At 37.5% G+C, this 16,867-nt stretch overlaps 1 protein-coding gene across 2 annotated transcripts in view; it reads left to right on the top strand.

Annotated features, from left to right (window-relative positions):
• Positions 1 to 3,593: 3,593 nt before the first annotated feature.
• The window catches only part of IFT80 (intraflagellar transport 80), a 66,604-nt gene continuing 53,330 nt past the window's right edge, over positions 3,594 to 16,867 (top strand). For both annotated transcript variants that reach the window (XM_063306497.1, XM_063306498.1), the window contains exon 1: positions 3,594 to 3,827. The gene's annotated coding sequence lies outside the window, so the exon portion shown is untranslated. The remainder of the gene's footprint in view (positions 3,828 to 16,867) is intronic.

The following is a 16,867-nucleotide window of genomic DNA, read 5'->3' on the forward strand; positions in this document are numbered from 1 at the left end:
AAATTAACAGTATAGAATATGGTAACTCTTTTTCTCCATTCTTACTCATATAATTACAGTATATCACATTGTTTTTATCAGTTTTGATCAGAGAAGGTATTTGCTTACAATTTAGATATTAATATTTAATTTTTATACAAATGTTCATTAGCTACTTTTTAGGACAAAATCCTAAGGAGTAAATAAAATGTATGTAAAAATGTGTGTGGATTTTTACAATAAAACCATTTAGAAATAGGTCCTTTAAAATATGCCTATGTGCCTAAAACATAAAATGCCAAACATATCAGCAATACTTTGGAATTTTAAACATAAAACAAAAATCATAAACAGCAGCTTGAAATAACTAAGTAAAATTAACCTTTGAACTGTGCCAGAATAGTTCACACATGGATCTTTGGGCAATAGAATGTTTTCTGCAGTTGCCATTTCAAAGTTTTTTTCCTTGGACCTGCCGATCAAACTGATCTTAAAGAGCCTTCAAGCAGGATCTCTATCACAGATATTAACACTTGAGGTTATTTAGATGTGGCCAGTATTGTGAGAAGCCTGATAACGAGCATTTATAAGACAAATAGAGCACATTGAGTTAGTCTCTGAAATACTTGGGCAACCTGCGCAACTGGTAAAGAGTATCACATGTTCCATATTCTGAATCACTTGAATTTTCAGATTTCTTCAAAAGCAACTCCTTATGGAACACAGTGAAATAGTCTAACCTAGATGTGAATAGTGTATAGAATGACCAAAATCCAATCTAATCATAAATGACAGCTAAGATAGCAGAAGATCTGAAGTCCATCAGTAGAGTTGGTACAGTACTTCCAAATATAACCCTGGAGCACGCTGAGGCTATGAACCTGATTGTTCAGGGGAATTCAATTCATTCTAAGATAAATCACATCTTTATCTCCAGGTAGACTCCCATATTTGAAGTAATTACCTGCTGTCTTAGATACATTTCAGCTTCTTTAGTGATTCCAAGCCTTTCTGACACCTGCTTGAAAACTCTACAACCTTTCTGGTGCTTATAAATAGAAAAGATAAGTAAATTTGGATTTTATATTATAATGATGAAATTATAACTGGAAGCTTTAGAAGACTGTTCCCAGCAGATTCATATAAATGTTAAATAGCGTACAGTACAAATGAAAACTTGAAATGCTTCATAAACCAAAAATTGTAAAATAAAGAGTTGAAAATTGGAAGATACTTTTGTATTGCTAGTTGGGACAAAACATTCCTTAAAATATGCATTTATTAAAGTTTTACTTGGACTATGGTCTATTAATGATTTTTAAAATATTTACAGTTGTAACGTGTACAATCAAGAGAACATCTCTTCATCTATGAGTCTGCTGGATTATCAGCACAGAAAATATAGTCCAAATGAGGTTAAAGATATCTCTGCTAAAAGAAGCAAAACATATCCTTTGTTTATGTTTGAAATAATGTTGCCAATGTAACAGACATATTTCTCAATGTTTGTAGTACTGTAGACTTTAAAAATTACGCGTGTATAGGAATATAAAATGAGTGGTGTCTTATGGTGGCACAAACAGAGGCATTTTGTGCAAACCAAAATTCCTCCCTCTGCCATTTTTTAAGTCATTTATTACCCATCTTCAGCAAAATGCTACAGATGTATAAAGAAAAGAAATGGAATTAAGGTATCTTCATTTATGAAATAAAAATAATTATGATCACAAGTCTAGAAGGTATTTTAGTTGAACGTGGCCTAAACTTTTGAGAAAATCTCACCATTACCATTATAGCCTAAAGTTTGACATCTCACATTTTGAGTTACCTCCCTGTGTAAAGTTCCCAAAATCAGAATGTTTCACATGTACTTACTCTGGAATAGTTTACTTCATTTTAAGGGAAGCTTTGATTGTTATAGGCTGTTTTAGAATTGTTTCATTATTTCTTCAGAGTAAGAGAGAAGGAAACACGGAAGAGAGAAGGAAGGAAGAAACAAGCATTAATTTCACCTTATTTATTTATCAAATTGTGGGCCAACTGACTTCCAACTATGGGCAGCTCAGAAGTAAATCAAGAGAAATATTATTAATAAGTGAAAAATAAAGGATGGCAAGAACAACAAACTAGACAAGAATGAAACAAAGGGACTTCACTCTCCCTTGCCAAAGGCTGAGCCAAAGAGGCAGGTCTTCAAAGCCCTTCTAAACAACAGGGTGGGGACCACCTGGATCTGTGGGGGAACCTCATTCCAGAGGGCAAGCACTGTTACAGAGAAAGTACATTTCTGGGATCCTGATAGATGGCATTGTTTAGTCTTAGAACCCAGAGTGTGTTAACCCTGCAAACTTGAATCAGTGGTGTAGGTACTACGGAAAAAAAGTGATCCCTCAGGAAACCAGGATCTATGCTATGTTGGCTTTATAGGTAACAACCAGCAACTTGAATCGTACCCAGAAGCAAACTGTCAACCAGTGCTGCTTGTGAAGCATAGGTGTTACATGGACATACTGTGAAATGTGCACAACTGCCCATGCTGCTGCATTCTGAACCAGTTGAAGCTTCCGGATGGTATTTAAAGGCAGCCCCATGTATTGTATTAGGCTGTGAGGTGACCAAGGCATCAGTGACTGTCTGAGGAGCCCCCTGATCTAGAAAAGGGTGCAACTGGCACACCAGATAAAGTGCAAAGGCGTTCCTAGTCACAGCTGCCACCTGTTCTTTGAACAGGACCTGTGAGTCCAGGAAGACCCCCAGATTGCAACCCCATCCAAGGTGAAAGATGAGGTATCCCCAGATCAGCAGCCCAAACACCCACAACCACTGGTCTTGGTAGGATTGAGTTGGAGACAGTTTCTCCCCATACAAAAAAATATGATCAATGGTATTGAAAAGAAATAAAAGGGCTTGTAAAAAATAAATCATGTTAGCCTTCTAGAGGTTTTGAGAATGTGGAAGGCATATGGAATAGGGGTGATCTGATAACTTCCTGAAACCTCATCTAAACCATCCATTGTTAAACACTTCAACAGGAAGTGTTCAAAGAAGGAATCTTCTATAGATTGATGATGGATTAAAAACCACGAAGCAGAGAATAGGAATAAACAGCCAGTTCTCAAAATGGAGGAATATAAATAAGACTTTTAACTGTTAAACTTCAGTTTGTAATATTAAACTGCACTATTGTAGGAAAGGTTCATATTGTGTAAGTTAAAGTTCTGTTTAAATTAAAGGAATTAGTAATGATCCAGTCTTAATTATTTCAATGGATCTACAGCTGAATTAGTTTGGATTCAATGCAACATTTTTACTATGTGCTTATTAATCTTTATTCACATTCTCTGAAGAATAAATATTAAAATACGGTGCTGTCGTTTGAACAAAGCAGCCCTCATACATACAAAAGTGTACAACTATTTTTTTTTAAGTTCTAGGAGTAAGCATATCCTAAAGTCAGCCATGTATGTTTTTTTGTGCTGGAATATTCAAACAGATGACATTTTAAAAATAAAATGTACTGTTATATTTATTGTATCAATTTTTAAAACAAATGTAAATCATTGTTTTTGAAAAATGCATGAGTCAGATGTGTTAGAAATAAATCTATTCCTTAATTCTATTAAAACATAAAGAATTAGTTAGCTGTGTAGGCTGGACAACAGCAGATGAACTATATTCATGCAGTGATGATCACCAGATTATAAAATGGAACTTGTTAAATGGAGAAACAACTCAAGTTGTGAAGCTTCCTGATGATATCTATCCTATAGATCTTCACTGGTTTCCAAAAAGTTTAGGTGGAAAGAGACAAACCCATGCTGAGAATTTTGTACTTACAAGTTCTGATGGTAAGTTGCCTTGAAAATGTATGTTGTTCATTTTGGTGTACTATCAGAAATATATCCCAAATCACTAATGTTAGATTCTTCTGTGGGTGTCACAATTATATTTGCACATAACACAATGCCAGGATTTGTTTTGCCCATTGTTGTTCAAACAAGATAAGATTGGTTGTCTAGACAAATAATGTTTTGGCCAATTTCTTGTTTGTTTTTCCCTTCAGTTATTCTTCTAGTAACCAGATGGCATCCCCAATGAGTTAATGGCTTATGCTTATGAGTTTTCTTTTATTGTACAATATATTTGTGGTGATTTATTGGGTAGGTACTTTTACATGGGAATAAACAAGAGTTGCCTTTGGTGTGGTGCATTATCTGTGTAGTGTGAATGTTTTTCAATTTCTTTAAAGGAATGTGGGTATTAGCTTTTCAATATATTTTTGTAAGGTATATCCATGATTTTTAAAAGATTTTTGATGGCATGTATATTAGGCATGTGTATATGTGAGGGGGGGAAATTGTCCAAAGAGAATTGGCCTTAGACCCAGTTTTGGTTGCCCTGATAAGTGTACTATATCTTTTCAATGACATCTAAAGCATGATACATTTACACTCAGTGAATCAAAACAAGTCCAGGCTAATTGCTATTTATAAACCTGGCCATTTTCTATTCTGTGTTCTCTCTTCCACTTTTTTTTCTACAAAATATAAGCAATTTTGCACAGTAAATGCACTAGTTCTAATGTGATATATTTGGTATGATGGGGATCTGTTTGGGATAAGGTATTTAAGAAAGCAATTGGCAAAATATGCCAGATTATTCAAATACTATTGAAATGTAAACATAACTGGTATGGTATGGTAACCTTTAACATAACAGTGTTACTTTCCAGAACCAGATTTATTTATTCAATTTATATAGCCACCCATCTCAAACCGGTGACTCTGGGCAACTAACAAGATCTTTGGCATAATCAAAGCAGTTGCTCAAAACACACAAACTCAGCAGAAAGGTAGATGTAAGGGAAAGAGGAGGTTCAGAAAAGTTAATTTTATGTCTACCATAAGAACTGTTAAACTGCTATTGATTTGCCTAGAAGCACATTCAAACCATACATAGTACAATTCCCTTTGCTCTGCTATGAATTAAAGTATATGTTCCCATTTGCCTTTTATTGGAAAGAAGAATAATTGTCACTTTATGTATTGCTGATACTAAACATGGTATTTTCCTGTGCGGCATTATGCACGTGATACGTTGTGATTTATAACTGTCTGCATGTGGATTGGAGACCTTGCTAATAATTCACTGAAGAAATAGCTGTTTGGAGGTGGAAGGGTCTAGTCACTTAATACTCTACTTATGAATGTATAAGAATACAGCTTTTTTTTTTTTGGCTTCAGATGAATTTTCCACAATGCTAATTGTTTAATCAACAATGTTGATTACTGAATAATTGTTTGTTGTGGAAGAAGACAGATTCTACTAATAAAACATCTTGATAAATTAATTCATTTTCTATGTATTTTCTTGGAGATTAACGTTCTCACAGAAAATTTAAGGAGATGGAACTTTATTTATAATAGCAAATGTAACAGGATGACAGTATATTCCCCTAGATTTCAGTCTGTCGTGAGCAGATATAATTAAATGAAATTGTGTAGATAAACTGAAATTTATAAAATAAAACGTTTACAAAATAAAAAATTGTAATTATAGTTTCTGGGGAAAAATGCACTGTTTCAAGCTCCTTTTTATAAGAAAATATTTATGGTGTAAGTCTAGAGTTAAAATAGACTCAGTGGACATAGACCAGCTGTTTAAGTAGAATATGCTTAAACTCTATGCTTTCCTTATAATATATAACCATTTTTTCTCAATAGAAATTCCAGTGCTAACAATTATCACTAGAGAAGAAATGTTTTAGAATTAATACTGTGCTAAAGTTTCTGCTGATCCCTATCACATACTCATGCTATATACTAAATCAGGAATCAGCAAGATTCCATCATATCTAGTTGTCACATCAAATTGCAGTAAGGATCCACACTTCAGTTAAGGCCCACTGGATCAATTGATTTACTTCAAGGTAAATATAGTGGAAGATGAGCTCTGTTGTTTATGACAATTAATACTACTTTTTATCCAATAAGTACAGGTAGTCCTTGGTGAACATCCACTTGCTCAGAGACTGTTTACAGTTGCAGTGGTGCTAAACGAGTGGTACTTATGACCAGTCCTTGAAGTTCCAGCCATCCCAGCACAGTCACGTGATAGTGATTCAGGCACTTAGCAATTGGCTTACACTTAAAATGGTTGCAGCATCCCATGGTTACATGATCGACATTTGCAAAGTCAATGGGGAAGCCAGCATGGAAGGTCACAAGTTGCTCTGGTAAGACACTCCCGCGCTTTTTCTCCTGAGAAGCCGGCTATGGAGTATGAGATCCCAGGGATTTTATACTCTGTAGTGCATGCCCTCCTGGAGCATGTCCCACCCATACTCTGTAGCGCATGCCCGGCCATGCTTACACAGCACTGCAGCACCCTCTCCCCTGCCCAGCTGCACTCCATAGCACTCACCCACTCATCGGCCTGCTTGTCAGCTGCCTGGGACTTGTGACTTCCCGTGTCATGGCCTTCAAGCCAGGCTCCAAGATGCTGATAGATCAGGTCCCACCAGGCACTGTGCCTACTGATTCAACAGTCATTGAATCAACACTGATATCCTCTCAGGTCCCTCCTCAGCCAGCACTGTTCCTTCTTTAGTCAACATGGGTGCTAAGAAGGCCCCCCCTTTGTCTGGGTGGGGTAGAAAATCCTGCACCCTGTCAAAGTAAGTGCTAGTCCCAATTCTGGTCCCAATTACTGTTGTTAACTGAGGACTACCTGTATATTGTTTTTTCTTATTAGTACAGAGAGCTATAGTATGGATATAGGAAAAAAAATATAGAAGTACCAAACTTAGGGGGGGAAAAGATCAAAGGTTAGGAGAATGACTTTAATCCTATTATTTCCATTGTTTTTTGCCTTCCACCCTCACCCCGTATATACACAGCAACACAAATATGTACATGCACTTTAATAAAAAGAAGAGTGCAAATGTGATGCATATACTGGCATTATATAGCCTCTAATATATTTTTTTAGAGATTTAGTATGCCCTCAGTCAAATCTAGCAAATTGATTCTGCACATATGTAACCAAAAGTAAGCGTTAAATCATCAGTTTTAATACCAGAATTCCCTTGAGTTCATTGCATTTTATTAATACAACTTATTTTTAATAGAACAAAATGTACAATGTATCTACTGAGACTTTGCTTTGTTATATAAGTAGTAGACCATAACTCATTGAATCACATCTAACAAGATAGCTACTGAAATTTGTAGATTAACATATATCTTGATGAACAAAATAGTACTGTAGATTTTTTTAAGGTTTGCTAGGTTAATTATTCAGTAGGTGGTTGTCACATTAAGACCAAAAATAATTTGTATGTAATAAAGGATTTCCTATAAATTAGTCTTTTATAGTTTTTTTGGCACAATAATAGCATATATCTTGTATGTAGTATCTGAATAATTCTTTAAATGGCACTACTACAAAATAGGAACTATTATCTTTATTACTTAGATTTGCTTTTGGTACAGGTTCTGCTATCAATATCAATCACTTTTGTGTAGCTTTAGGATCTAATTCTTATTTATTACCTGTCAGATGAAAGCTCCCCTTTTCCCTTTTAAAACTCAGTACTCACTGCTGCTATATTTTTACTCAGGAAAATAAATTTAAAAACTCACTTTTTTTTTTACCCTGCGTTGCATGGTATTGGATTGCTATTAATAACGAGAGAGAGGATGAGCTCATAGATTTTGCTGAAACGTGGTTTCAAGCTACTTTCAGACAGTGACTGAAGAAAAGACTATGGCTTCGTTCACATATCACACTAAATAGAAACCATAGTGACTAGATAACATATTAAGCCAAAACTAAACGAAGTATATTATGCTTTAGTACAGTGTGTATTTTTGATCAGAAAGAGCTGGTTGTAAATATGGTTAATTAGTTAATTCTTAAGTAGATGCTGCCTTTCCTTCAAGATTTCAAAGAATATTCCCCCCTATTTTTCTACACATCAATAATTCTGTGAGGTAGGTTGGTTTGGTAGAAAGTGACTGATTCAAAGTCACCAAATTAGCTTCTGTGGATGAGAGTACATGAGACTATGCTTCTGCTCCTAGTCCAACACCTTAGCAACATCTAACCTTCTAGATAATGCCATGTGTGACAGTAAATATGCACTGATTTTTCACTAGCCATTCTGTTCCCTTCTTCAGAGCTAATCTGAAACTGAACTTGGCAACAAATGCCCTGTCCTTTTATACTGCCCATATTCAGTGGTGCGGAGAGCACCCAAATCTTTATCACTGAAGTGACAGACATACAGTAGCATTCCTCTGGAAATCTGAACAGCCTGTTAGTCTTTTGCAAAGCTTTGAAGACCTTGCTGTTTCTCCAGGTATTTGGGCCAGGTAGTTGGCAAGCTCTGTTGTTGATGTGGTTTTTCTGATCTTGGGTTTCAATTTCAGTGGCCTCACTAATAATTTGGGAGAAATGCCTGTTACAACTTTGCCAAGATATTGACTTACGTGTTACCTCCAGAAGTCACTTTATCAATGAATAGCAGTTGTGAAAACCTACATTTTTTGCTAAGTTTTAGTTCAAAAACAGGCCACTTACCTTCACAATCTATTTTTTATGAAGTTCCTCAAAAACAAAAAAAAATTATTCTACCCTTATTTTTCCCTCTCCCTTACTTACAACCCTGTGTTCATTGAATTTATCATAGATAAAACTTTAGTCTTGCCATGATGTTCTTTCTGGACAGCAAAGGTATCTTCCTGGAACACCTCCCATGTAGATCTAATTTGTGCAGCTTCTATCTAATAGTAGACTCATGCACTTTGACATCAGTTGTGGCGAGAGCACTCTGCAGGTCACATGATGAAATTCTGGGGTTCTTAAAGACTTCTTTCAGCATCTTACATTCTGCTCTCAGGCTGAGCTTGCTGGGACAGCCTGGCCTGGGCAAGTTGCCAGTTGTTTGGTATCTTCTCCACTTGTAGATGATCTTCTGGATAGTGGAATGATTGATGTCCAGTTGTTTGGGGTTCTTTTTAAATCCCTTCCCAGACATTTATAACCTCCTTTTGGAAGGCCTCAAAGAGCTTTTTTGATATAGGCATGGTGATACCACACACCCTTTTGATCTAGGCATGGTGGTAACACACTTAACAACAAAAAGAAAATCAAACTAAATGTCTGAGGTTTAAATAAAACAGGTTCCTCCCAGCTCCCCTCTAACAATATTCTAATCATTTGCACCTAAGATCTGGTGCACCTAATTCTAATTTTAGGTATTTGAGGTAGTAATAAATGTAGGGATATACTTAATTCTTCCACATGCAAAAATTGCATTTATGTTTATTTAAATTACACAGTGGACTGCAAAATGTAAATGGTGCATTATTATTTCCCCTTTATCAATACTGTTGAAATGAAGATCAAATATCTGTATGTTGAAATATGCTGAAAAAGTCAAAAATTTCAGTGGGATGTACTTTTTTACATGACTATATCTAGGACTCAAGTACTGATACTTACAAAATTGGATTTGATTCCCTCAGACAATTCAAGTCTGTTCAATAGATAAAGACAATTGATTCCTGTACATCTACAGTAGCTTTAATGAAAGTCAAAGGCAATAACTAATATTAGACTAATTATAACACTAACCTTAATTATAAGTGGAAGAAAAATATATATGGACAAGAATATTTTGGAATATCCAGGATCGAAGAACTTGACAAGTTAAAAATACAAATTTGTCAAACAGATCTCCAAAAGAAGAATGTATTTCAAATGAATTCTTCAAAGAAATACTAACAGTATAGCTGGGTTCATGCATCTTGCTAAGAGTTTATGGCATATTCAGCAAATCATAGCTACCAATCATCTAGGTTCACACTATACTAAGCCATAACCTACAAGGTTTAGATTCAAATAGTATGGTATATAAACCATACAATGATTTTTAAAATTTAAAGAATGAGGGAAAACAACATGGAGATGTGCTAAGAAGTCAGTTTAATTACATGGCAAATTAAACATCCTAAAAATATTTCAATTTTATAAGAAATGTTAATAACTTGTGAGTCTGAAATGATAGGAATGTGACATCACAGCAGCTAAGCTGATGATAGCTGCAGATGTTAGATTCCTTAACACAGACTCACTTTGACATCAGAGCCATTTACTACCAATCTCACAAAACTGAATAATGCCATCATAATTCCTGGATGTTTGTTAAAGGTCTTTGTACTGTAATCTTTACTTCCAAAACTCAGGTTGAAAATAGCACTTCCATTTTCCAGTCCACTGCTGTACATCAGAACTTGTTCTTCAGTTTGATCTTCTATTTGTATCAACCACTCCAATTTCTGTTTATATGTGTTCTTCCTAAGTATTGAGTTAATTCCTGAAAATGCTGACTTGAGTGTAAGTCCCACTGACCTTAATAATGCTTAATTCTGAGTAGTCCCATACAAGTTTATAATATTAATTACTTTGTTCTTTGATAGATTGAAAGTTACATCTATATAAAGGTCCATTTCTCTTTGGAAAAAAAGAATTAGAATTATTTATCCGTATTTTTGCGTAAGCTCTTCCTTCATTCTGTTATTTCTATATAATCTGTACTAGTTCCTTAAAAGTGACTTTTTTCCCTGCTAGTTTTTGTTTCACTGATGACTAATTGTTAAATTTGGAGCAGAATATTTAAGGGGTTTGTGGTAGCAAATGAATATAACAGACATAATTCTGTACATGCTGTACTTGAAAAGGCTGATAATCTCTTATTTGAATGATTTCCAGAACAGAATTGCTTCAATGTTGAGAATCTTCGTGGTTTCATTAAATAATAAAAACAGGAAAAAAGAAGTATTTTATAAAACTGAGAATTAAAGTTGAAACTGAGTCTCTTCATCTTTTGTTCCGAACTATATTATCAAGAAAGTTTATTACTAAAAGTTTCAGTTTTTAAAATCTGATTTGAAGCAGTAACAAAAAGGATTAATATGTCTACCAATACCAGCAAATACCAAGTGTTCATGTTTGTTTAAATTAGTTTCATTATCAATGACATGCATTAATGCTAAGATACAGTACCTACTGCTTAGGTAGCTGCCATGAGTACTGATGGCAAGCAGGAGGGGGCCTCTATCCAGGGTGGAAAACGCATGCATAGTACTGAGGAATTAAGCAGCCATTCAAAGAGACACAGATCAGACCCGCCTTAACTTTCGAGGTTTATCTGTGTGGGTTTTTCCCACGCTTCTTCAGTTTGTTAGGATTCTGTTTAATGTAGCAGTAATAAACACTAGAGACCTACTCCTCATCTCAGCGGGATTTCTGACTGTTAGGACATCAATCCTAACAAACTCCTACTCCCATCGAAAGAGGGAGGAACAAAGAAAAATAAAGGAGAGACATTTGGAAAATGTCTTCGGAAAACCAGGAAATTTGGCAAGCCATCCAACAATTGGCAGCAGCCCTGCAACAACAACAAGAACAAGTTGATCTCCAGATCAACACGTTACAAGCTGCCATGCTACAGCAGTTACAACAACCAGCTCTGATTAACCCACAACCAGTGCCAGCAGCAGCAGCAGCAGCTCCACCAATAGTCTTGAGATCTCAGGGCAGTTTACCAGAGAAGTTTGGAGGAGAAGCAGGACAGTTGAGAACCTTTCTCACACAGCGCACAATGTTTTTCGACAGCAGACCAGCAGAGTTTCCCACAGACAGAACCAGAGTCACCTTCATCCTAAGTCTGCTAAAGGGACCAGCAGCCGAATGGGCTAGAAGCCTTATATCAGTTGTCTGTGGTCATAGATGCCAGGCTAGAAGAGCTCAGACAAATGCAGCCGGGGAGAGGCAGGGGCCTCAGGACGCTTCCAGGATTTCCAGCTCTCTCCACAGCACTTCCTTACTCAGGACCAGCGAGCCGATGCAGATCGGGGCGAGCAGGAGGCTTACTTCCGAGGCTGAGAGACAGAGGAGAGAGAGAGCCCTCTGTTTCTACTGCGGAGGCCAGGGGCACACGGTGAGAGCTTGCCCAGCGAGAAGCCAAGCAAATTCCGTAAGAGCCCCAGGGCAAGCAGCTGAAAAAAGAGCCACCTCCGCCTCTACTTCCAACCAGGGAAACTGTCGGTCTCCCTCCACAGAGCTCAGCAGGGAGACCATCAATCAATTAAGAAGGGCTCATTCCGAGGATTCCAGGCAATCCTTTTATTACTTACCAGTAATAATGCACGTAAACCCAGAGCACCAGGTCAAGCTAGAGGCCCTCGGGGATTCCGGAGCTTCAACCAATTTTATTGATGTACAGACTGTACAAGACTTCAACATCCCTACCATAGAATTGCCACATCCCATAGAAGTGGAGACCATTGACAGCCAGCCCCTCAAGGCAGGACTGATTAGAAGGTTCGCAGAACCTGTGCAACTAACAACGGGAGACCACATTGAGTGGATCCAACTTTACATTACGGCATCACTTAATGTGCCTATAGTCCTGGGCACACCTTGGCTGAAGATCCACAACCCATTGTTGAACTGGACTACGGGAGCAATCTCCTTCCCAGATAAGGAATGCCAGCACCACAAGATTCAAGCCGCTCTGCTCTCTCCAGCAACCAATGCAGTCACGGAAGCGGGGGGGGGGGGTCCAGTTGCCAGCCAAGTATGCAGATTTCACAGATGTTTTCAGCAAACAAGAGGCCACAGCACTACCCCCCCCCCCCATGGGGACTGTGATTGCACCATTGAGTTGATACCAGGAGCCAAGATTCCAGCAAGGAAACAATATCCCATGTCCCCCAAGGAACTAGCCACCTTAAAGGATTACTTGGATTCTAATCTCCAAAAGAGGTTCATCCGACCATCTACTTCCCCAGCGTCTGCTCCTACCTTCTTCGTACCAAAGAAGCCTGACCCGTTGGCACCGGCAACTCAGGAGGCACCCATGAGAGTGGTCCACAATTTCAGTTTTTTTAAATAAACTCACAATAAAAGAAAATTAACCAATGGTTACAGCCGTATCTCAGGTGTTACACCACTTACCAGCAAGACAATTGGCCAGCCCTACTCCCCATGGCAGAATTTACATATAATAATTCTGTACAGTCCTCTACCAAGATGTCTCCTTTCCAAGCACTCTATGGGGTTAACCCTTGGGTGTTGCCCACCTCTTCCCAGCAGGGAGCTGTTCCAGCCACGGCTGATTTTCTTAAAGAGCAACAAGCCGTACAGGAGTTGTTAAAGGAGCAGCTGAAGAGGGCAAAGAGTGCTTACAAGAGAGCTGCAGATGCTCACAGACAAGAGGGGCCAGCAATTGCAGTAGGAGACAAAGTGTGGCTCTCTACCACGTTTTTGACCTCTACCAGACCCTCCAAGAAGTTGGACTCTAAGTTTGTGGGCCCTTTCACTGTGGTACAGCAGATAAATCCAGTGGCTTATCGCTTAAAGCTGCCAGCATCCATGAAAATCCACCCAGTCCTTCACAGAGCCTTGCTAGCCAAGGACCCTCCCCCAAATGCCTTATGATTGCAACTGCCCCCCCCCCACCTCCAGTAATTGTGGAGGGGGAGGAGGACTATGAAGTCGAGGAAATTCTGGACTCTAGGAGGAGGGGAAGGGGCATCCAATATTTCATACACTGGAAAGGGTACCCTGAGGAAGAGGGCACGTGGGAGAATGCCAGAGATGTGCATGCACCAACGCTAGTTCATCGATTCCATCAGCTTTTCCCCCACAAACCCAAGCCTCGCACTCTACCAGAGATTCCTCACTTGGCTGAGCAAGCAGAGGAATCCCAGGCAGAGGAGTTCGTACGTTTGCAGTTTCCACACACACACACACCCGAAGCCTTGACACCAGTAACAGAGGAGAGGGGGGAACCGCAGCCCTCCACCTCAGGCGTGCATTTCCCAGGGGGGAGGGGGGACGACTCTTCTAATTATCTAGCTATTTTCCAGCAGCAGCCACCTGGGCCAGAAGCGTTATCAGACCTGGAGAGCAGCACTGATTCGTCCTTGGAGGAGTTTTCCTTTGAAGACTTTCCATCGTTGCCCAGTTCCCATGGGAGCTTAGAAGGAGACATAGACTCTTATCAAGCCTCTGGAAGGGAGGGGACTGAAATGGAATGTGAATCTGGAGGGGAGGGTGATGTCATGAGTACTGATGGCAAGCAGGAGGGGGCCTCTATCCAGGGGGGAAAACGCATGCGTAGTACTGAGGAATTAAGCAGCCATTCAAAGAGAGACAGATCAGACCCGCCTTAGCCTTTGGGGTTTATCTGTGTGGGTTTTTCCCACGCTTCTTCAGTTTGTTAGGATTCTGTTTAATGTAGCAGTAATAAACACTAGAGACCTACTCCTCGTCTCAGCGTAATTTCTGACTGTTAGGACAGTAGCTACTGTTTGTCATTGATTGTAGATGTGTGAGAAAAAGAAATCAGGAGTCTTTCGTAATTTCAATAGGCTTTTAGTCTTAATCCTTCTTCAGAATCTTTTACACTTAAAACTGTAAGATGCTCTTCCATAGCGCAATACAGTGACTTCAGCCTTTTAGCTCATAATAGATTTTTTTTCCAGTAGCAAATAACAGATTATTCAAGAGCTGTTAACCGGTTGGACATCTTATTGTTAAGCGCCTTCTATCAGGATTTAGAATGAGAAATTTTGATGGGAGCACTGGCCTACTTAGAGGATTGAGTTTAGCAATCAGGAAACTTGCACATTGGCACAAAATTGTTGCAGATGTTTGAGGGTGAATGGCCATTTGAGCCATGTTTGTTAGAAAAATCATCATACAAAGTAAGTGTTAATTTGATTTTGACTGACTTTATTAAAATAGCAAATACATGGAATATTAGGTACATGGAATATAATTATGTAAATTGTTAGTCAATTGCATCCATGCTATTGATTCAAGTATCAACTTTCTAATAAGATATTACTGCTGTATTATTAATGATCTTTTTATTAATTTAGCATTTCATAGAATCATAGAGTTAAAAAGACTCATTTAAGTCATCTATCCCAAAACCCTGCTCAGTGCAAGGGTCCAAAGTGAAGCATTCCTACCATATGCCTATCTAGCCTCCATTTGAACACATCCAGTGAGTTCCCCAGCATCTCTCTAGATAACTGGTTCCATTGTTGAACTGCTTTTACTGATGATTTTTCTAATACTGGAATCATAATATGTCTTCCTATAACTTAAATCCATTATTCTGTGTCATATGCTCATATTCTCTGGAATATGAGAGAGCATACTGTATTTGGCCTCTGACATTTTTTTAGCTGTTTCAAGAACACTATTACATCCCTAGTTCTAATTCCTTAAATCTCTCTTCCTAGAGTTTCTAATCTCCTAATCATCTTTATTGCTCTTCTCTAAATCTGTTTCCATTTCTCTGAATCTTTAAAGTGTGATGCTGAAAACTGGAAAGAGTATTCAAGGTGGTGTCTGATCAGTAGATTGGAAAGATTAATTTATATGATTCTGCTGATGCAGCCCAAAATTGCATTTGCCTTCTTTGCAGCTATATCACATATTCATCAAGTACAATTTCAAGTTCTTTCAATCACCATTACCATGCCAAGTATCCTCTATTCAATTCATGTGTACTTGATTTTTGTTTCTTAAGTGAAGAACTTGGCATTTACCTCTATTAAATAGAATTTTATTACTTTACCCCACTTTTTTAACCTATGAAGACTACTTTGAATTTTATTTCTTTTTTAACTATTCCACCCAATTTTTTGTCATCTGCAAATCTGATAAGCATTTCTTTCACTTCTTCATCTAAATTATTAATTAAAATATTTAATAATACAGAATGCAGAACTGATCCTGGTTCAATATCACTTGATATCTCTCTGCAGTTCAATGAGACCCTGCTGTTGAGCATTCTTTGAAAACAGTTTTTAAGCCAGCTAAGTAATGATGTAATTATTAAGTTATCTGGCCCACTCTTGGCTAGCTTGCTAATGTGGGGTTCTTTATCAGTTATTTTGCTAAAGTCAAGAAAAAATATGTTTCCAACCTTCCCAAAATCTATCAAGGACAAATTCATACTGTGTTTTGGTAATTAATACATTGTTTTAAAGGTGCTTTCAGATTATCTCTTTAAGATTTACTCTAGGAACTTTCTAGGTATCAGTGTTAGACTGACTACTCGGTAGTTTTTCTAGAACTTCCTTCTTCACTTTTTGAAAAAAAGGACAGTATTTGCTGTCCTCCAGTCATTTGGTGCTTCTCCAGGTCTGCAGAATTTCTTGAAGATAATACAGTTCCAGCTGGTTCCTTCTACCCTCTAGGGTACAAGTCATCTGATTGATCCTGGAGATTTAAATTATTCAGAGTGGAGAGGTATTCTCTATTTTTATCAGTCTCCAACCTAATCCTGTCTCATCTTGCTGGGATACTTTTTTTTTTTTTTAAACTGATAGGAATGAATGTTTATTTTGTATATGTTTCAGAAAGCATATGGCCCATTAACATTTTTTTAGAAAAATAATATTAGTTATTGATCTTATTTATTATTTCTATTTGTTGTAAAATGTATTATTTATTATGGTATTTCTATATCATGGAATTCACATTATTGCATATATCAATAAAACAGTAAAACTATTAAATAGAAAACATTACAAGTACCCCATTAAAACTGTAATAATACCCTTATTTAGCAACCAGTTTTGGTCACTTTATGAATCAAGCACTTGGAATAAATCTGTTTTAACTATACCACTAAAAATCTTCAAGGAGGTCAACGTTTGGTTCTTGATGGGAAGGCTGTTCCATGGGAGTTAATGTCCTGATCAGACTTAGAGGCAGCCAGGCAGATTAAATATCAAAAATACTCTTTATTAAATAACTATTTACAATAAATAAGTCCTTAGAATCAAGAAGAACT

Source organism: Candoia aspera, chromosome 6 (assembly GCF_035149785.1).
Source record: "Candoia aspera isolate rCanAsp1 chromosome 6, rCanAsp1.hap2, whole genome shotgun sequence".
Lineage (NCBI taxonomy): Eukaryota > Metazoa > Chordata > Lepidosauria > Squamata > Boidae > Candoia > Candoia aspera.